At 47.3% G+C, this 22,635-nt stretch overlaps 1 protein-coding gene and 2 long non-coding RNA genes across 6 annotated transcripts in view; 2 read left to right on the forward strand and 1 right to left on the reverse strand.

Moving 5' to 3' along the window:
- The window catches only part of EXTL3 (exostosin like glycosyltransferase 3), a 170,071-nt gene that overhangs the window by 127,880 nt on the left and 19,556 nt on the right, over positions 1-22,635 (reverse strand). For 2 of the 4 annotated variants that reach the window (XM_081188494.1, XM_081188491.1), the window contains exon 1: positions 16,437-16,567. The exons of 1 other annotated variant lie outside the window; for it this stretch is intronic. The gene's annotated coding sequence lies outside the window, so the exon portion shown is untranslated. One more of the 4 variants, XM_081188492.1, reaches the window with a different exon arrangement.
- LOC308584274 lies at positions 4,619-5,814 on the forward strand. Its single transcript, XR_014006730.1, has 2 exons — positions 4,619-4,911; positions 5,307-5,814. It is a non-coding gene; the product is annotated as an uncharacterized lncRNA (long non-coding RNA).
- Positions 17,009-22,546, forward strand: LOC308583207. Its single transcript, XR_014006123.1, has 3 exons — positions 17,009-19,032; positions 20,534-20,722; positions 21,887-22,546. It is a non-coding gene; the product is annotated as an uncharacterized lncRNA (long non-coding RNA).

Below are 22,635 nucleotides of genomic sequence, written 5' to 3' on the forward strand. Positions count from 1 at the left end.
GCACCGCCCGCAGCTGCAAGGTCAGGGGTGCAAATGCATGGCTGTGCAGCTGTTTGGGTTTTGGGCACAGAATGTGGATCTGGAGATTTAAAAAAAAAAAAAGATAGTCGTACCTAGGGTCTCAAACGCCTTGGCTCCCGAACAAATCAGCTCCCAAATGACCGAAACCCGGAAGTGAGTGTTCCGGGTTTTGAACGTTCTTTTAGAACCCAAATGTCCGGCGAGGGTTCCACGGCCTCTGATTGGCTGCAGGAACTTCCTGCAGCCAATCAGAAGCCACGCTTTGATTCCCAAATGTTTTGGAAGTCAAACGGACTTCTGGAATGGATTCCGTTCAACTTCCAAGGTACGACTGTATTAATAAGTTCCTGGCTGCTCTGCAAATACAGCCCATGTTGTTCTGCCCAGCAATACATGGGCTGAGGCTACCCCCAGTCCTTTATTCCTTGTGAGCCTTGCCTCCTGGAACGTAAACCATCAGTTTCACTTTCAGTACATACAGTGCTTTGTAGACTTCCAAACCATAACAGGAGAGCCTGAACTACAAATGGAGAGAAGCCCTTGGGTTCACATCTCCCCATGACTATGCGCTCACTAAGCTGGCCTGGGGCAAGGCGCAATTTCTCCGTTTTGCAGGAGGGAAACTCCTTAGAGCATACAAAACTGCCTTATGCAAAGTCAGACCATCCGATCCACCTAGCTCAGTACTGTTTGCACGGACTGGCAGCTGCTCTCCAGGGTTTCAGGCAGGGGGCATTCCCGGCTCTACCCTGAGATGCCGAGAATTGAACCCGGGGCAGATGCTTTGCCACCGAGCCTTGCTCATGCCCCTCTGCAAAACCCACAAAATACAAGGCCAAACCTAAGGGAAGAGAGAGAAATGGGAATCTTGCCCTTAAAAAAGTGAGGGAGACCGAGAAACCAAATCACTCAGACACAGGCACATTAAGACCATCACGGCAGCTTCCTGTTGACATGTTAAGGCAGAGAGGGGCAGCCTGCAGCACAAGACGCCCAAACCACGAGGAACGAAGATGGCAATGAAAAAACAGCTAAATTTACTTCTTTGCGGATATTCACTGGAATCGGCAGCTGTAGCCAATTACTGCTAGGAAATGGCACTGAGGAAGCAGATACAAGACGAATTAAGCAATGTATGAACTCTTCATTATTATGATTTTTTTTAAAGACCTAGCCAGTGAAAAGCAGGAAAACCCAAATGCAGAAGGGAAGGTAAACGGGAACTCCAAGGGGCAGGGGGAGAATTGTAGGAAAGGAGCCAGAATTTACTTGCAAGTGGCGCTGTGGGTTAAACCACAGAGCCTAGGACTTGCCTATCAGAAGGTACCGCTCCGGTGGGAAGGTAAATGGCATTTCCGTGCGCTGCTCTGGTTCACCAGAAGTGGCTTAGTCATGCTGGCCACATGACCCGGAAGCTGTACGCTGGCTCCCTCGGCCAATAAAGCGAGATGAGCGCCACAACCCCAGAGTCGTCTGCAACTGGACCTAATGGTCAGGGGTCCCTTTACCTTTAGTATTGCTAATGAGCACATTTGGAGAATGTCGAAACCTGCCTTTTTGAAAAGACGACATGAGGTGGAGGGGTCTGTGCAATAATCCCTAATGGGTTGCAGTACCCTGAACAGGAATAGGCCCTAGGGTGGGGGTTGACCCCTGCTCTTCTCCTTTACTCCTATACTACATTTTCCCAATGTTTTTCAGGCTACTGCTAGCTTGGCTCCCTAAACCCATCCCCAGTGCACTCCACCCTACCCTACTGGGTAGATGCAGGTGGCGCTGTGGTCTAAACCACTGAGCTCTTGGACTTGCTGGTCAGAAGGTCTGCAGTTCGAATCCCTGTGACTGGGTGAACTCCCGTTGCTCTTTCCCAGCTCCTGCTAACCTAGCAGTTCGAAAGCATGCCAGTGCAAGTAGATAAATAGGTACCGCTCCAGCGGGAAGGTAAATGGCAATTCTGTGTGCTCTGATTCCTACCATGGGGTCCCATGTCACCAGAAGCTGTTCAGTCCTGCTGGCCACATGACCCGGAAAGCTGTCTGTGGACAAATGTCCCTCAGCCTGAGAAGTGAAATGAGCGCCGCACCCCATAGTCACCTTTGACTGGACTTAACCGTCCAGGGATCCTTTACCGTACCTTTTTACCTTACCCTATCCTACCTTATAGTGGTTTTTGCAACCAATTATGGAAGATTATAACACAATAAAATTCAGAACAGTAGTGATTTATTGCACCTTTGTTAAAACTCCAGTCAAAACTATTTAGTTAATTTCATTTAATAACACAGATGAGCTTCATGGAGACATACCAGCTTCTTGAAGTCCGGTAGAATTTTATATCTCCAGCAGCCCCCTACTGCCTCCTTCCTCCCCACCCCAAGTAAATCCCTCTGCCCCCACCACCAATGGGCAGTACCATCCACTTTGGGAACCATTGCACCAAACCCAGTGCAGGGAGCAGAATTCTTTATCTACTTGCACCTTGACGTGCTTTCGAACTGCTAGGTTGGCAGGAGCAGGGACCGAGCAACGGGAGCTCACCCCGTCGTGAGGATTCGAACCGCCAACCTTCTGATCGGCAAGTCCTAGGCTCTGTGGTTTAACCCACAGCGCCACCCGCGTCCCTCATTAGCAATAGCTGGCCCAAATATCCCCTCCCCTTCTGGGGTTTTGAAAAAGAGAGTGGCATGAGGAGCCGTGAGGTCCTAGAACCATAGAATCATAGAGTTGGAAGAGACCACAAGGGCCATCAAGTCCAACCCCCTGCCAAGCAGGAAACACCATCAGAGCACTCCTGACATATGGTTGTCAAGCCTCTGCTTAAAGACCTCCAAAGTAGGAGACTCCACCACACTCCTTGGCAGCAAATTCCACTGTCGAACAGCTCTTACTGTCAGGTCCTGCCGCCCCTCCCTGCCAAAGTCCTCCTCCCCGTGGTTCTTCCCTCTAAAAAGCATTTATTTTGCCACATTTATGCCTTGTTGGAGAACGGGCAGCTTCCAGACATGGCAAAAGATGTACTCTCAACTCTACACAGACACACACAATAGTAAGAGAGAAAACACGTGAGGAACGACCATTATTCCTCAGGATTATAGGAACCCCAAAAGCCTCGACCAAAAGCTCAACACTTTTAAAACCAGTGCTCTCTCTCTCTCCTCCGAAAAAACTTGTGGGCGTCCAACCGGGTATGTTGAAGGAGGTGGGGGAGAGGCTTGCTGGAGGCAGATTAAAAAGGTCTCATTGTAAGTTTCACAGCATGAAGTGTTAGGATAATGAAAACTGCATTTGTGTTTCTCTTGTTCCTGCTGCTAATCCAATGCCGTTGCTGGGAATTCAGTGCAGGGTCTGCTAGAGACAGACCGCTGCCCAGACTTAGAAAACCAACTCTAGCCGGAGTCTCTCTTTCTCCAAATTCTCACTGTTTTATGGGGGTGCAGCTTTTCTTGCGAGCAATGACTCCCGAGGCAGGAATTACTCCCATCCTCCAACTTTGCTCTTTTGCTTTTGGCCTCTTTTTTTTGTTCCTGGCACATCGTTCCCTCTCCAGATCCACCCTCGATCCCCTCTGGGATGCAGTTTTTCTTCCTGGGGCGTTTTCCAACTGGGAGAGGAGGGCTTTAGCAAGTCTCTGTGAGCCAGTTGGCCCGTGAGCTTCAGAAAAATCCTCGTGCCAGGAAAACCGGCTGAAAACATTTGCAGCACAGGGCTTGTTAAACCGTCTCTGAGCAAACAGGCATCTTCCCACATGCATCTGGTTGGCTGCTGTGAGAAGAGGATACTGGACGAAATGGGTCATTGGCCTGCTGCAGAAACCAAGCTCTTCCAATGTCCTCCTGGGTGGCTCAAGATGTAGGCGCTGCTTGAAGCTTCATAAATACATCATACATACATCACAGAAGGGGTGTTACCTAAGACCACCCCTCAGATACATCACACCTACATCACAGAAAAGGCGGTCTAAAACAGAAATTTTTCTCCTGTCGTTGTTTATCTCCTGTCTGGCAGGTTACTTGATTGGATTGCCTGGGGAGCCATTCTTTTGTAGTGATAAATACTTAGTTCCTGGGCCAGGTCACAGGCTCACACCCTATTCATATCTTAAATGTGTCCTTAAGACAGGGTTTGTGAGGAAAGAGACAATGGGGAGGTTTCCCACTTTGACCTTGCAGAGAAAACATTTGGTCAGTTTAGGAATCAAAATGGTTCCAGGTCGGTCTTCCTGTGCTGATCTATGTACGTGCCTGGTTGGTACACTTATGAACATTACCATATATCTAAGACCTCAAAATTCCTATCACACAGCAGAGTCAAAGAGAATGGATGGAGATGGAAATGGAGACACATCTTGGCTGAACTTCTGGACTCAGTAAAGGTAAAGGGACATTTAAGTCCAGTTGTGAATGACTCTGGGGTTGCGGTGCTCATCTCGCTTTACAGGCCAAGGGAGCCGGCGTTTGTCTGCTCTGCAGTTTTTCCAGGTCATGTGGCCAGCATGACTAAGCCACCTCTGGTGCAACAGAACACTGAAACCAGAGCAGCGCACGGAAACGCCGTTTACCTTCCCTATTTACCTATTAATCTACTTGCACTTTTGGCGTGCTTTCGAACTGCTAGGTTGACAGGAGCAGGGACTCAGCAAGGGGAGCTCACCCCGTCGCGGGGATTCGAACTGCTGACCTTTTGATCCCCATGCCCAAGTCTCAGTGGTTTAGACCACAGCGCCACCCATGCCCCTTACTGCACTCAGTCCCTTACTTCTGCACTCAGTACTGAACTAAAATTTATCTTCATGGAAGAATTTCCCCAGCTGTCTAAAAAGAACGTCGCACACTTGCCAGGCAGGCTGCATGGTTCCCGCAGTGCCACTCAAGAGAGGAAATGTACCTGCAGGTAGTAGTAGTAGTAGTAGTAATAATAATAATAATAATAATAATAATAATAATAATAATAATAATAATAATTTATTATTTGTACCCCGCCCATCTGGCTGGGTTTCCCCAGCCACTCTGGGCGGCTTCCATAGAAACCAAAAATACAGTAAAATATCACAGATTAAAAACTTCCCTGAACAGGGCTGCCTTAAGATGTCTTCTAAATGTCAGGTAGTTATTTATCACTTTGACATCTGATGGGAGGGCATTCCACAGGGCAGGTGCCACTACCGAGAAGGCCCTCTGCCTGGTTCCCTGTAGCTTTGCTTCTCACAATGAGGGAACCGCCAGAAGGCCCTCGGCGCTGGACCTCAGTGTCTGGGCTGGACGATGGAGGTGGAGACGCTCCTTCAGGTTAACAAGGCAGGAGCCTTTTCATACTCTGTGCTTAAAAACCACAGCTGCCAGAGTGTTGTTCTATGCTCTCCTATTCTTGTTAACATGGTTTATTCTGCACTGCAGCTAAACCCCACGTCCACCTATGGCAACAATTCCAAATGTGGGTGGTACCACTCCCCAGAGGGGAGGAAGAACTAGGAAGGTGTTAGGAGGCAAGAGGGGAGCAGCGGGGCACTGGAAGGGATAACGTCTATCAGGCCTCGAAAAACTGCCATCACTGGATCAGGTTCATCAATTGTGTTGAATTAATTAAAACAAATACTTTTAATTGGGTTCTGACTAAATGTGCAACTGATTGTTACTGTTTCGAATTTTATTGTGTTATCCCCTTCCTTAGCAGGTCATGCAAACCGCTATTCTGAACAATGCTTTTGGTCAGGTAGGGGGCACTGGGGTGAATTTATGGAACCAAGAGGGCAGTGGCTAGAAAAAGTATGGGAACCACTGATCTGCGGTCTCAATTTTTTTAAAACAACAACAACCAAAAACTAGAATTTAAGATGCTATTGGTAAACAAATGCCAAGCTATTGGGTTTGTTTGTTTATTTGTTTTTATAAAAATGGGGCACTGCAAAACATTCCAACAATAGAACGTCTCCAGTGGAATGTAAACTTCTTAACAAAAAGCAGCTGCTCTCCATGAAGTTCTGCTATTCGCAGAAAGGCCCACTGGCAAGCAATGAGTATTCCTTGTGGGTCTAGCATGCAGAGGGAAGTAGGAGCAGATCGTTCCTCTTACGGTTTTGCTTTCGTCATATTAGAAAGATAAACAAGAGTCTGTCTAAAACAGAAACCCCATGAACAGCACAATCCTATGCGAAAGTCCATCCAAACTCAGTCCCACTAGCGAAGTGCCTGCAGCACTGAAGGCTAAAGGTTCATTCACTGACCTCCTCCTTAGATGGCCACCAACTAATTTGGCAAATTAATACTGGACACATGGCAAGAATCTCACTTCACAACTGGTCAGCATCTTCCAATCAAGGCCAGAAACAGACTGAAAACAATGGTTAGAAATGTTCTGCCTATCACCTTTTACCATATGTGGTGGATATGCAAGGTAATAAAAGCATTCTGGGAAATGATATATAATGAATTGAAAAAAATGTTTAAAATGACTTTTATTTTAAAAAAAGCAACAACCCCGAAGCTTTTTTATTAGGAATTAGAGGTACCAAGATCCCAAAGGAACAGAAAAGTCTTTTTATGTATGCAACGACGGCCACACGGATGCTACTAGCCCAGAGATGCAAAAAGGACGAAGTCTCTACGAGAGAAGAATGGCAAACTAAGCTGTTGGATTATGCCTAAATGGCAAATCTAACCGGAAAGGCTCAGGAACCAAGAAGACCAAAACTTCAATAAACAATAGGAAAAAATTATAATTTACTTGAGAGACCACTGTAAGCATTAGCAGGATTGCAATAACACTTGTAATATAGAAGATATTATGGACAAAATGGAGAGATATAAAATTTGGATGATGAGATAATATGCAGTTGAAAAGGTTTATAATAGGACCCATGGAGGGGAAGGTGCAAAATATAGAGATTTGGAGAAATCTCTAAATATGGACATGTATTTTGCATTGTTATAACTCTACACTTGCAAAATCAATAATAATAATACATTTTATTTATACCCCACCCTCCCCAGCTAAGGCTGGGCTCAGGGTGGCTAACAACCAATAATAAAAACAAGTTGAATGAATACAACTTAAAAACCAGATTAAAACACAACATTAAAATATTAAAATTAAAATGCAGTCTCATCACAGGAGAAGAAAGGGGGGGGGAGGGGGAGAGGGAATCAAATTGACTCCAAGCCAGAGGCCAGGCAGAACAGCTCTGTCTTACAGGCCCTGTGGAAATAAATCAGATCCTGCAGGGCCCTGGTCTCATGAGACAGAGCGTTCCACCAGACCGGAGCCAGTGTTGAAAAGGCCCTGGCTCTGGTTGAGGCTAATCTGACTTCCTTAGGGCCCGGGACCTATAGAGTGTTGCTATTTATGGACCTTAAGGTCCTCCGTGGGGCATACTGGGAGAGGTGGTCCCGTAGGTACGAGGGTCCTAGGCCGTGAAGGGCTTTAAAGGTCAAAACCAGCACCTTAAATCTGACCCTGTACTCCACCGGGAGCCAGTGCAGCTGGAAAAGCACTGGGTGAATATGCTCCCAAATTATTTCAAAAAAGAAATGTTCTGCCTATCATTTCCCAGGCCAGGCACCTTTAAAAGACAACTGCTGCCTTTAAACTCGGTGCTGATGGAAGTTGTAGTCCAAACTATTTGGGAGGCCCCAAGTTGGCGAAGGCTGCTTTAAAGACTCGAGGCAATCTTCCCTTCCCACGCTCATGCTTTCCACAAACTGATTGCATCAATACACCTACGGAAATTCGTCGGCTGGTTTATCAGGAGCCAGCAAGGGAAGAACAAAAAAATGAGGGTTGTATCTTCGTTGGGTATCAGATTAGAACGCGCGCACACACACAAACACAAACCTCATGCCCCAAAAGGATGTAAAAGTGAAAGCTACTAAAAGTAGTTGAGGGAGAAAAGCCCTGTTCCAATCTATACAGAATTATAGCACTTTGGAGTCATTTCAAATATTGGCCTTGAACGGCTTGGATTCCCCCCCCCCCCCAGAACTTAATCCATTTGCAGCGGATTAGCCAAACCACTCTCAACAGAAGGAGACTTCAATTAGCAGTTATATTTCAAAGATAGGGTATCGCTTTGCAGTTCAAAAAAATAAAAATAAAACCCTCCTCCGCTTTACGATGGCATCAGTTTTCCTCGCTGGACAGCAGTCAAGGCTTCCAATTCCCACATTACCTGCAGAAGAGACGGAGCCCTCACATCCTGGCAAACACCCCACCTTGGCTCCATGGCCTGTACCAGCCCTAACAAAGCCTCTAGGAGCCAGACTGTCAGGCAAATGACTCAGGTTGTCTGGAGAACAGGCCCAAAGGCAAACGTCACCACAAAGCAGTGCTGAAACACCGAAATTTGGCTGCAGTCATTAGATAAAAGCAGTCTGAAGCCGTAATTAGAATACTCTGTACCGGGTGATCTCCCCAACCCAACCTTCCACTTCCTCTGGCACATCAGGTACCGCCACAGAGATCAAGTGTCAGGCAGCATCTTCACATTTAAGTTTCTCTTGGGACAATGATGAGGGCCATTTCCTAAGAACCTGTTGGTTCAAGCCAACGGCGCATTTAGCCAAGCAGCCTCCTCTTATGGAGGCCAACCAGATGTTTGTGGGAAACTCGAAAGCAGGATCTGAGCAACCCTCCATAGCCTTTTTCCTCCATGAATTTGCCTAATCCTTTTAAAGTCATCTAGGACGCGGGTGGTGTTGCGGTATAAACCACTGAGGCTTTTGGGCTTGCCGATCGGAAGGTCGACGGTTTGAATCCCCGCGACGGGGTGAGCTCCCGTTGCTCGGTCCCTGCTCCTGCCAACCTAGCAGTTCAAAAGTACACCAGTGCAAGTAGATAAATAGGTACCGCTGCGGCAGGAAGGTAAATGGTGTTTCCATGCGCTGCTCTGGTTCGTCAGAAGCGGCTTAGTCCTGCTGGCCACATGACCCAGAAGCTGTACGCCGGCTCCCTCAGGCAGTAAAGTGAGATGAGTGCCGCAACCCCAAAGTCGTCCGTGACTGGACCTAATGGTCAGGGGTCCCTTTACCTTTAGGACGCGGGTGGCACTGCGGTCTAAACCACTGAGCCTCTTGGGCTTGCTGATCGGAAGGTTGGCAGTTCGAATCCCGGCAACAGGGTGAGCTTCTGTTGCTCGGTCCCTGTTCCTGCCAACCTAGCAGTTCGAAAGCACGTCAAAGTGCAAGTAGATAAATAGGTACCACTCCAGAAGGAAGGTAAACGGCGGTTCCGTGCGCTGCTCTGGTTTTGCCAGAAGCAGCTTAGTCATGCTGGCCACATGACCCGGAAAAACTGTCTGCAGACAAACGACGGCTCCCTCGGCCAGTAAAGCGAGATGAGCGCCGCAACCCCATAGTCGTTCACGACTGGACTTAACGGTCAGGGGTCATTTACCTTTTTTTTTTTAAGGTTACCAGTTATCTTTGCCTCCTGTGGGACTGAGTTCCACAAGGGCACACAACCATATTGATTTTCTTCATGGTGGTGGGTATATTTTGGAGCCACCAGACATCACAGTAGCAAAATACCAGGGAGGATGTGTGTGTGTGTGTGTGTGTGTGAGAGAGAGAGAGAGAGAGAGAGAGAGAGAGAGAGAATTAGCAGAAGCTGATATAAATCCTTTGATCAAATTCAACCAAATGCCCAGGTGAGGGGGAAAGTCTTAACCTGGTGCTGAAAAGATGTTGATATCACTACTGCAGGACTCACTCATGAACATTATATCCAGATACTATATCCTAAAAAGAACAAATAGCCTCCAGTCCAGACTGTATTTCCATTTAAAAACAAACAAACATGTCCCTAGCTATCAAAATCAAATTTAAAGTCTACAGTTGTCCTCTGCATATCCTAACGTGTTTGTAAATGACATACAACAAAATGATTCAGGTAGGTAGCCGTGTTGGTCTGACGCAGTCAAAATACATACTTAAAAAAAAAAAAAAAGCAGCTGAAGAAGGGTGCATGAACACAAAAGCTTATACCCAGAACAAACTTAGTTGGTCTCTAAGGTGCTACTGGACAATACAACAAAATGAATATCTTATCCGTGAATGAGAAGCCGAGAGCCACAACTGAGGTGCTACCACCAAAAAGGCCTTGCCCCTCATATGCCCACCAGCTGCTCCTGAGGTCCTTATGTCATCTCCATGTGGCCACAGCCTAACTGTGAGCTGGATAGCAGCATCATGTGGGGGCTGCCGTGTGCAAGTCAACCTTCAGGATCCGGCCAGAACCCATAATTGAGGTTAGAAAGGCATTCTGCTCCAGACTGCTGCTAACCTCTCCCTTTCATTTCATTTCATTCACCCCTTGCTGAAATTTTTATTTTATGTTCCTGGGTGAGGGAAGGCTGCCTTTATCACTTACGTTACTCCCACAAAGTCCCACATACACACTTACGTACCCTTTTTTACAGCTAACAACAACAATTTGCCTCACGCTCCCAGGTTAGAAGCTAGAAGGGCTACAACTTCAGATTTAAAGCAGCACAGAAGGGCAAACAACAAAGAACCATTATGAGCTGTAAAGCCGTACTCAAGTTGGGTAAATAAGAGCCTGACCACACACACAAAAATACCAAAAGGAGCTTCTCCAGAATCTGCAAAGAGCCAACCTCCATAAATGCTTTCCAGAATGAAAATCCAGAAATCTCAAATTCTAAATGCACCAGAGCCTGGAATGACATTAACTGTTGTTACTCTAAAGCAGGGGTCCCCAAACTAATGCCCGCGGGCTGGATAAGGCCCAAGGGACTTGTTTATCCAGCCCGCGGCAACCCCGCTGCCCACTCTTACTGGTGCTGCGTGGCTGCCCATGTGTTGTGCGCATGCGCAAGTGCTGTGCGCATGTGCGAGCGTTATTTCTGGTCACATCCAGGTCAGAGGAGGCCCGTGCACATGCACACAAGCTATTTTTGGTGCTCCTCCGACCCAGAAGTGCGCAGGAAATAGTGTGTGCACACGCGTATGGGGACGCGCTCCCCCACCCTCCGGCCCGCCACGCAATCGGCGCTGGAGACACCGGCCCAAGGCGCAGTACGTTTGCTGACCCCTGCTCTAAAGACTTTAAGGTAGTTAAACACATACACAAACACAGAGCCATCAGTGAAAAATTCACCTTTGATCATCTGGCCTTTCCAGCTATAACAGCTGCCCACATCTGAATGTCACAAGCCTCCAATATCTCTTCCCACCACCACCCCACTCCAAACAACAACGAGGAGGCATATTTTTTAAAAAAAGAAAAAGGTTGTTTTGACATCCCTTTTGCAACGAAATGTCAGGCTGTTTGTACCACTGTTTTGCTGCCAAGACCCTTTGGCCGCGCACGAAGCCGAGCTCTGAACGAAAATAAAACTGTCATTGCTGGAAGGGAGAGGAGAAGTGGCGCAGACAATAGCAGAACTCTGCACCAACGAAGGGACTGGAGGGGATTTTCGTCACCGTTCAGTTGAGGACGGAGGGGGCCGCTGGAGAAAAGCAACTCAAGAATCCCCTCCCCCTACAAACTCCCCTTAGCATTTCGGTAAATACCAAGAGAAGTTAGTCATTACTGCCACACAGGACTCCCTACTGAACGCTGCATTTTCCCGGTCTGGATCCTTCGCCTTCCATCGGAGCTGTTGAATCCATCCATTTAATATTGATTTCATCCAGCAGCGAAGACAGATGACGATAATAAATTATTTGATACGTCCTGGCAAGAGTACAAGAGAAGCCTCCAGCCCCCCAGGAACTTAATGGCACAACGCAGAGGGCAGGATACATTCGTCTGATCAGGAGCCAAGTTAGCCACCTAGCTTGCGTACAACGTGAAGCACTTCTGCCCAGTTCCAAGATAAAAAGGCTTTGCTCGTCCCTAGGCGTGCTAGGATTGCATCTTGCAGTTCCTTTGGACCAAAGCGCTCCAGATAAAGATCAGGCAATAAAAGAAAAGAAAATTCTGATTAATGCAAGAATTCACAGGGCAGCATTTCCTTCTCTCTCTCCGTTGACAGAAGGCCTCTTTAAAAATGGCATCTCCCGAGACATGCACTCACATCATCTAGAAAACAAAGTATTTTTTTTCCCTTCAGAAAGGATTTGCTTTGATTCACACGGAAGTTTCACGATTTAAATCCAATCCGCTTTAGCTGAAGTGATTCGTTGACTAAAATTGCTCTTCAAAGTTTGGCAATTTGGTCTAATCAGCTGTAACGTAAATGATTAAATGCTGCAATCCTAAACACCTTTACCCTTTTAATTCAATGGGATTTACTTCCAAGGAGACATGACTGGGATTGCAGCCTCTAATATTTATTTAACTGGCTGACAAGTCAAAACCAGATTACGTGAGTGTGTGTGTGTGTGTATATACACACACACACACACACACACACACAGTGGTGCCTCGCAAGACAAAAATAATGCGTTCCGCGATTCTCTTCGTCTAGCGGTTTTTTCGTCTTGCGAAGCAACCCTATTAGCGGCTTCGCGCTATTAGCGGTTTAGCGGCTATTAAAGGCTTAGCGGATTAGCAGCTAAAAGGCTATTAGCAGCTTAGCGGCTTAGAAAAAGGGGGGAAGCGGAAAAAAATCACAAGACTCGCAAGATGTTTTCGTCTTGCGAAGCAAGCCCATAGGGAAATTCGTCTCGTGAAGCGCATTGAAAAACGGACAACCCTTTCGTCTAGCGGGTTTTTCGTCTTGCGAGGCATTCGTCTTGCGGGGCACCACTGTATACCTTTCCAACAACAAGGCAGCTAATCTTCATTGCACTTGCCCCAAAACTTTTGCCAGGCAAGATCACAGTGTGGCAAAGTGGTTGGCGTGTTGGGAGTCCAGGGGTTCAAATCCTCACTCCACCATGAATCTCATTCGGGTGACCTTGGGCCAGTCACCATCTCTCAGCCCTAACCCACCTCACAGGGTTTTTGTGAGGATGAAATGGAGAGGGGGAGAAGCAGGTATGCCACACTGGAAGAAACGCAAGGTAAAAATGCAGGAAATCAGAGTGGCAGTAGTGTTTCATATTTGGAAACAAGTGTCAGGTGTGCGTGCCGGAGTCAGACCCTGTGACCAGGACTGGGGCCTTCCGAAGTTTGTTCTGAAGAGGCAAGGCACGGCCGCACAGGTGAGGCCGCTTTGTAACTTACAGTACCTGGTGGCAAGAGCTGGGAAGGGACATTAGGTCAGCATTTCCCTTCAGCTCTTTGCCATAGCAACATGTTCCCTGCCTTGCTTCTTGATCCCCGGATCCCTGCCTTCGTGACTCCTTGCTTCCTAACCCTTGGCTTCTTGACTCCCAGCTCTTTGACCCTCGGACTCTTGGCTTCCCGACTCCTGGCTTCTGGACTCCCGTTCCTGCTCCCATCCCGCCATATTGCCCCCGGTCCCAACGTTCCTAGCCAGGACTTTGATCGCCCGTGAACCGGACCGTGACAACAAGCAGGGGTTGAGAGATGGAGAGCAATCTATCCTGAGCTCATAGGAGGATGCCGTACCAGATGGATCACTGTCTTGATCCAGCAGACTCTGGCAGACTGAGCGGACAGGCCCAAGAGGGCATCCAACAGTCAAGAAGTTGGATTCTGTACATGCTGGAAGCAAGGGGCAGATGGGCCTCATCCACCTGGGAAGGGAGCCCATCTAGGAAAAAGAAAACTGTGATCATAAACCTCTGCCGCCTTGCGGGACATATTAATAATAATAATAATAATATTTTATTTATATCCCGCCCTCCCCAGCTGAAGCCGGTCTCAGAGCGGCTAACAACAATAAAAGTGACACAGCATTCTAAAATCAGTTCAAAATTAAATTAATGGCAACCATTGGGTTAGAGTTCTGTGAGGATTACCAAATGATAAGACTGTGCCTTGGCCAAAGGCCTGGTGGAACAGCTCTGTCTTGCAGGCCCTGCAGAAAGATGTCAAGTCCCGCAGGGCCCTAGTCTCTTGGGACAGAGCGTTCCACCAGATCGGGGCCACGGCCGAAAAAGCCCTGGCTCTGGTTGAGTCCAGCCTAACCTCCCTGTGGCCCAGGATCTCCAAGATGTTTTTATTTGAAGACCGTAAGGTCCTCCGTGGGACATACTAGGAGAGGCGGTCCCGTAGGTACGAGGGTCCTAGGCCATATAGGGCTTTAAAGGTTAAAACCAGCACCTTGAACCTGATCCTGTACTCCACTGGGAGCCAGTGCAGCTGGTACAGCACTGGGTGAATGGGACCTCGCAGCGAGGACCCCGTAAGGAGTCTCGCCGCGGCATTCTGCACCCGCTGGAGTTTCTGGGTCAGTCTCAAGGGCAGCCCCACGTAGTGCGAGTTACAATAATCCAGTCTGGAGGTGACCGTCGTGTGGATCACAATGGCTAGGTCAGGGCGAGAGAGGTAAGGAGAAGAAAAGGCTAAGGAGTAGGCCCTACACAAATCCAGAGTGGAGTCCCTAAAAGGGTTGGATGGCATCTTGTATGCCTCCTTCCAGCAACTCCTGCAGCCAAGCTGGTGCCAACCACCTTGCTCTGCTTCCCTCTGGACCACAACAGCAAGGCCAAGGGGGTTGGGGTCTTGTCTGGGCAACCCAGGCTTGTGCCCCAAGAAAGTCACTTCAGAGCTGCTAAAGCAGAGGTTTAACTTCACCCTTGAGACAGACAGACAGATGCCAACAACAATAGGTTCGTAAACTGAGCCTGATGGGAGTTGTAGTCCAGCAACATCTGGAAAGACATGGTCTAACCACTCCTACTTTAGGCAAGACGCTAAGTCTGACCCATTCTTTCGTTTTAATCGTTTCTATACTACTTTGCATTTCCGAAGAAGAAAACCCTAAGCAATTTCCAGCCTCTCTTTAAAACACCACACTACAAAATATCGAAATGAAACAGATGCCAATCAAGAACAAAATACAAAATAAAAATAAAGACAATTCACGCATAAAGCACCGTAAGCAGCCAAACAAAATAAATGAATGTGGGCGAAGAAGTTCATATGTACTGCTGTCGTTTTTAATTTATCTTAGGCTGATCTACTGCTCATTATAACTTCATGTCCCACCATTATCAGAAGTTCACCTGGTGGGAATAAGAGACAGAGCCTCCTGAAAGTCTCCTGGAGATCTTGATAACAACCAACTAATTAATAATAATGAAACGTAATAAAAAATGATAATGATGATAATAATAAATAATATAGTGGTAACTAAAACATCTGCCTTTTGACAGTTTTCTCCCTGCCATCTGGAGGCTTTTATCCATGTGGCCTTTAAAAAAAAATCCACTGTTTTAGTATCATTCAGTTTTTTAAACGGATACTGATACTGTTACTGAAACAGTGTATATGCAGGGATATACACTGTTTCAAACAATCCATTTGGAGAGTGGGTGGGTAGGAATGCAGGAAGGAAACCCTGAAACAAACAAATGTAACCACTGCTTTTATTGCTGTTGCTGACATACAGTGGAGGTGTTCTCCCAATCTGCTGTTTGGCATTTAATAATAATAATAATAATATCAATGTTCTATCTGAGATTAGGTGAAATGCCAGCCAGGGGAAAAGAAGACAGGATTTGGCATTTAAAACAACAATCACCACAATGAGATGGTTTGATCTGGTTTTGCATTATGTTAGCTTCTTCTTTCCCCCTACCTAATGGCATTATTTATTTTTATTCTTATTATTCGGATCTGCAAGCCACAGCCAGGAGCACTCATGTGCTAACGGGCAGGATTTCAGAGAGCTAGCTCTTCCACAAAGCCAAACACGCCGGTGACCAGATCAAACACACACCAAGCCTCCGACATGTAATAATACATTATTATTAATGGCAATAATACGTTATTATTAATGGCAATAATACATTATTATTAATGGCAATGTTAATAATAAAGAGCCTGCGCTTTCAAAAACCACACATGCATACACAGGTGAAAGACCCCAGACCCCAGGATTAGGGGAATACTTCTTTGCCCTCCAAAGTTGGGAGTCCCTAGACCCCCCATGATTATTTTTGGAGGGTGTCCCCAGAATTACCCCCAAACAGCCCCCCAGATGGAGAGACCCCCCCCACCTCCAAAGCTACCTTAAAGGGGGATGGGGGGGTCTCCTTCTTTAGGCAGTACCATTATCCAAAAAAGGGGGTTATTCCCCCTGCAGAGACTCAAGGCACCCCCCCCAAAAAAATCGCATACTTGCCTTGTGCGCACACACCCCTCTCCTTCATCACTCGTGGTACGTTCCATCTCTGTCTCGCTCCCCCCCTCCGCTTTCACCTTCTTAGTTTAACCCTCCCGCAGTGCTAAGCCGGCCGCTCCCGGGATCCGTAGGCAGCGACCATTAGGACAAGGAGCGGGGGGGGGGCGCGATGCGGGTGGAGAGACGCGCTGCTGTTTTCGCCTCCCCGCACCCCCCGCGGAATCCCGCGTTGCCTCCGTGCTTCCCCCGTCTCGCCTACCTCCGAGCCAGCCGCAGATGGTTCGTCCCACGGAGCCAGCCACCCAATCCGCGCGCGACAGCCCTCCTCGCCTCTCGCATCACCTCGCCCGCCGCCGGTTCCTTCAGCGCGTCTTCGGCCGTTTCCGAAAGGGGGCGGGCGGAAACGGCCGAAGGGCGGGCGGAAAGGGACGAGGGGCGGGGCTGGGAGGGACGGAGGCGGACGGAGATTGCCGAGAGGACGGGGGGGCGGGGCAGCAGGGAGGAGATTCGGAAGGCGACGGAAACTGCCGAACCTCCCTCCTCTCCGTCAACTCTCCCCCCCCCGCTACACAACCCAAGTGTGACGCATGCGCAGTCGGCAAGGCGGCCTTTCCCGCCCAAAAATGGGTCAAGTCATAGGAGTAAATCCTGTCGCTTATTTTTATTTATTGTTTCATTGAAACGAAAACACCTCTTGGACTGTAAAACAAAAACAAAAAAGCACCTCAACACAATTTACAAAAAAATATAAAAGCACAGCTGTACATTGAAAACATGAACAGATTAAAATGCTAAAAAAACCCCACAAATTAAAATCACCTCAGCTTTCTAAATATCTGGGCAGGCTTGTCCACACAAGAACGGTTTCAAGCAGATGCCAAAAAGAGTGCAGTGGAAGATGCCTAAGCAATATCAAGAGGCAGGGAGTTCCAAAGTGTATAGGCAGTAAAAAACCCCAGCCAATTTCTTGCATTGGGTTTAATTTTACAGCAAACTCCCAAGTTTTTTTTCCTTTTAAAATGTTCTAATTAGAAGCACACAGCAACAAAAATACACACAGACACCCTTATATATGCCCTATACGGATTCAGTTCAATTTCATTTCCACAAGCAGAATGGGAAACCCATTTTCTTCCTTGGCAGCATTATCTGACCTTGCCTGGCACCCCCACCCCCCTTCTAAAAGACTTTGATGGGAAAAGAGAGGGAGAAAATCATGGGGGGAGAGGAGCAGTCTCTACATCACGTTTTCCAGTATTTGCACACCTGCCATCCCAAAGAGAATATGTCTTGGATTTTTGCAATATATAAAAAACACACTATTTGAGGGATTAGGCCAAACAGGGCCAGATTCTCCCTATCCCCCCCCCAAAAAAAGGACATGCATAGTCTGGGGGGCTCCTAAACCCAGTTTTGGCATTTGAGGGTCGGGGAGCCTCAATGACAGCTTCCCAATAGCTCCCCTTTCACTTCCTCCCATGCAATCCGTACTGCTAATACTGCCTCCATTTCAGAACGTGACTCTTTCATTAACTGTATAGGATCCGTCATCTTTTACTATTGAGGAAAGCAGAACGAAAGTCACACCGGAGCAGTTCCGTTCGGAGGTTTGCATCCGTAAGAACTGTTAATGTCCAGGATCTGGAAATCTATGCTCAAAGAGGCGAAGGATGCCTGCTGCTTGGAAAAATAAATCTGGAAACTGACTCTGCACAAAGCCTTCGCAAATTTGTGCAATACGTAATGCCTGTTATCAATAGCTAGAGAGCAGGCCTTTGAACAAACGAATTAAATTGCTTTGCTTTTGCTATCATCCCAATGAAGACACCAGTACAAATTAGGTTTGGACATGCCTCGTGGTGCACAGCTTTAGCAAGTCAGAAACCAAAGTTACCGAAAGCAGCTTCAAATAAATATGCATTTTAAAAAAACAAAAAAACTTTATAGAACACACACAAGTTTGCTGAATTATGTCACGTAGCGCTTGTTTGTTTGCAAAATTCAGAATGAGTGGGCCTTAGGAGTTGGGGCACCTGGGGCCGAATTCAACAAAGCGGTTCTGCAAGCAGAAACCTGTGAAAGGTATAGTGCAATGGGGATTTCCCCGTCCTCCCCCCATAGCCCCCCCAAGTGACTCAAAGCACTCAGAGGAAACCCCCCCCCCAGAACAACACATGAAGAAAAGAGAGATTGCTCCTCCAACAAAAGCATTTCCACTTGCTGAACGGCACAATCTCCTTGGTGCTACTCTGAACTCCTCCTGTGAGCAATCATTCCCCTTCAAATATGAGGAGGGCACAAATGGGTGGCTGCAGTTGGAGGGAAAAGCTTGAAGAGGAAAAGGATTGCCAGAGGGAAACCCCCCACCTTTCTCCAGTCCTCCTGCAGATCGCATTCACACAGCTGCTCTGCATTACTGAGCCATGCATCAGATAAAGGTAAAGGGACCCCTGACCATTAGGTCCAGTTGCGGACGACTCTGGGGTTGCGGCACTCATCTCACTTTACTGGCCGAGGGAGCCAGCATACAGCTTCCGGGTCATGTGGCCAGCATGACTAAGCCGCTTCTGGCGAACCAGAGCAGCGCACGGAAACGCCGTTTACCTTCCCGCCAGAGCGGTACCTATTTATCTACTTGCACTTTGATGTGCTTTTGAATTGCTAGGTTGGCAGGAGCAGGGACCGAGCAACGGGAGCTCACCCCGTTGCAGGGATTCGAACCGCTGACCTTCTGATCGGCAAGTCCTAGGCTCTGTGGTTTAACCCACAGCGCCACCTGCGTCCCAATGCATCAGATAAGAAGAGCCTAAAGGCCTATAGAGTTCTGCTTCCTTTTTCCTACAGCGGACAACCAGGTGCCTATTGCAAAGCCATGAGAAAAACGTGAGTGCAATAATCCCCTCTGCTGCTGTTTCCCAATAAGCTTCCCCCTCTGCATATAGCATATACCTTGCATATACCTTGACTAGCAGTCAGGGCTGGATTTAGGTTTGATGTGGCCCTAAGCTACTGAAGGTAATAGCACCCTTTATATGTCCAGCTGTCCTTTGTCAACAACAAATTGTCGCTGTTTTTTGTGTTGAATATATGCTATATGGTAATTGACGGACCTAATAGGTATCTAAAGCCATTTGCACATAACAAAATAACCAGTCCATGCAGAATGTAGGCACCCTATATATAGAAATGAGCAAACCAGTGATATTTTAGGGAGCAAGCTAGCAGGCGAGGCCCATGACTTACATCACAGGAGCCTACACAACACAAAACACTGTTGCTGTATGTAGGTTTTATTTGTTTTTTATCTTATATTTTGGAAATATACATCCAGTTCTTTTTCCCCTTTAAATTTTTTGGGTACCCCCAAGGGAGTGGGGCCCTAAATTATAGCTTGTTTAGCTTATACATAAATGCGGCATTGCTAGGAGCCCTCAATATCCTAGCTGGCAGTCCATACCACAACTTGTGGGAACCAGATTTTACAAGAGAGGTGAAAATCTGCTCTATACAGTTTCCCCCCATACCATGCATAATGTTATAAACCTCGCCCATCTTTCTCTATCCCTTACGCTTCTTCTAAACCAGTGATGGCCAAACTTGGCCCTCCAGCTGTTTTGGGACTACAATTCCCATCATCCCTGACCACTGGTCCTGTTAGCTAGTGATGATGGGAGTTGTAGTCCCAAAACAGCTGGAGGGCCAAGTTTGGCCATCATTGTTCTAAACGAAGAAGCCTCAGACACTATAGTCTGACCTCAGGCAGGGAAGAGAAGGAAGCATCCTACATCAGCCGTTCCCTCTTTTTTCCTTTATCCTGCCACCCAAAAACGATGGAAAACCCTTAGCACTAAAAGAACAACCTACATTGGTAGTGTCTCCATAGCTGTTGCCACGTTTAGATCGGCCCAGAGGAAACACAAACAGGCCCAGAGGGAACACAAACAGGTCAGACTTCTGTGCCGAATCTGGCAAGCATATTATTAAGCAGCTATTAAAAAGGGGCTTATAGGAGCCTCAGCTCAGGAACAAGAATGGGACACTCTCTCCACTGAAAGTGCCAGGGGGTGCATCAGCAAGAACGGTCGGCAAGTCAAGAGCTAGTTTCCTGTAATGCCCTAAAAACGCCACATGGTACTCACAAAATCAAGGTGGCTACAGAACAGAATTTACCACATCCTTTCAAGGTATAATTATGGGAGAATCCTTTCTTCTAACAGAAAAGGGCAGGGGGAAGCTATGTCTGGGTCGACAGGGCAGGCCAGGGAGGCGAAAGAGGGCTAAGGCTGTAAAAAATAATAATCCGAGGCGCAATTATTGCTAATTAAAAACTTCTCCCTTTTCTGGAAATCTGTATAGCCTTGCTAACTTGTCGTCAGACCTTGTGGCATCGTTGCTAAAAAGTCAGTCCGTAGGAAATCCTCCCTTTAGCTGCAGGATTTGATCTCAGAGAATGAGGCTTGGTCTGCAGAGGAGCTAATCTCTCCCACTTGGCTTTTCCCATAAACCATCACTTGCCTGGGATTCCTGGTTGCCGACAGCTACAAGGTAAGTCGTTAAATATCATTTGTTTGCTTGTTTATTAAAATTCATTACTGCCCTTCATCTGAGGATCACAGTGGTGGCTTACAGTATGTTGTTGTTTAGTCGTTTAGTCGTGTCCGATTCTTTGTGACCCCCTGGACCAGAGCACGCCAGGCACTCCTGTCTTCCACTGCCTCCCGCAGTTTGGTCAAACTCATGCTGGTAGCTCCGAGAACACTGTCCAACCATCTCATCCTCTGTCATCCCCTTCTCCTTGTGCCCTCCATCTTTCCCAGCATCAGGGTCTTTTCCAGGGAGTCTTCTCTTCTCATGAGTGGCCAAAGTCTTGGAGCCTCAGCTTCAGGATCTGTCCTTCCAGTGAGCACTCAGGGCTGATTCCCTTCAGAAGGAATAGGTTTGATCTTCTTGCAGTCCATGGGACTCTCAAGAGTCTCCTCCAGCACCATAATTCAAAAGCATCCATTCTTCGGCCATCAGCCTTCTTGATGGTCCAGCTCTCACTTCCATACATCACTACTGGGAAAACCATAGCTTTAACTATACGGACCTTTGTTGGCAAGGTGATGTCTCTGCTTTTTAAGATGCTGGCTTATAGTATAGAAACAGAAAAATACATAGTAACAAACATATACGGCTAGGCTCAACCAGAGGACACCTATTAGATTGGCCTTGCAGCAAGAATATTCCTGCAAGGCTCTTTTGAGTGTAATAGTGCTGAAGAGCAAGATATATGCCCTTCTAAATAAATAAGAAACTAAGGGCAGAGTTGCAGCACACACTGAATGCACATGGCTTCCCCCAAAGAATCCTGGGAACTGTAGTTTGTTGTGGATGCTGGGAGTTCCCAGTAATCTAAGGGGGAAGCACATGTGTACTGAATGTGCTATGAATGTATGGAGTGGATCTGCCCTAGTTGTGAATTTGACCATCATAATAAGAAGTTCAAGAGAGTTGGGAGTGTGTGTGTTTGTGTGTGGTCTCTGTGCACAAACACACTCACACACACCTCAATGGGGAGAGATCCAAGGCCTTAGCTCTGGACTTTCTAAAACAAGCGTGGGAAGCAGCAGCAAAATTCACTCAAGCGCCCTTCTCTCTCCCCCCCCTCCTCTCCCCACCGCACTTGTTTAAAATACCCAAAGCCACATTCAATCCTCTCTTTGTTAGGTGGCACGCTATTCAGGATCAAGAACTGGGGAACAAGCCGCTGCAGAGAGAGAGACAAAAGCGGCATTATAGGTGCACACCTACAGAGAGCAATTGGAAAGTGTACATCAAAGTGCCTTTTCCCAAAGAGACAATTACTGCATTATGTGCAACTTAGGCAAAATGTCATTGAAACGACTGAAGGCGCCCACGCATCTTTTCCTCTTTGAAATATAAACACCTTTGCCCACGGTTTCCCCACCACCACCTTTTTGCCATTCTTAACGCAACCAACAATGGCAAGTACAACCTTTGAGGAAAGGGCAACAGCTGCAAAAATATTCTATGAGCATCCTATGTATTATTGCGCAAATATTTAGTCTATCTTTCTTCTTAGACAAGAATGGATAGTGCCACTTGCGTGCTTTCAAGGCAGATGTTTTTTCATCTGCTTGGAAGTTACATAAGAGGAGGCCTACCTGGATCAGACCAAAGGCAGTAGTGGTCCCAGTTACCGCAACTGGCATAATCTTCGCAACAACTCTGCAATATAGGCTAGGCCAAGAGGCGGCAAGCTTTATAGCTGAGCGGGGCTTTGAACCCCAGTTTCCCAGGTCCTGTGGTCTGGCACTCAAACCACAACACCAAACTGGCTCAGGTGTCATCATACCTCAAATCCACCACATTACAGTGGTGCCCCGCAAGACGAATGCCTCGCAAGACGAAAAACCTGCAAATCGAAAGGGTTTTCCATTTTTCGATGCGCTTTG

This window comes from Podarcis bocagei (genome assembly GCF_964188305.1).
Source record: "Podarcis bocagei genome assembly, chromosome: 3".
Classification (NCBI taxonomy): Eukaryota; Metazoa; Chordata; class Lepidosauria; order Squamata; family Lacertidae; genus Podarcis; species Podarcis bocagei.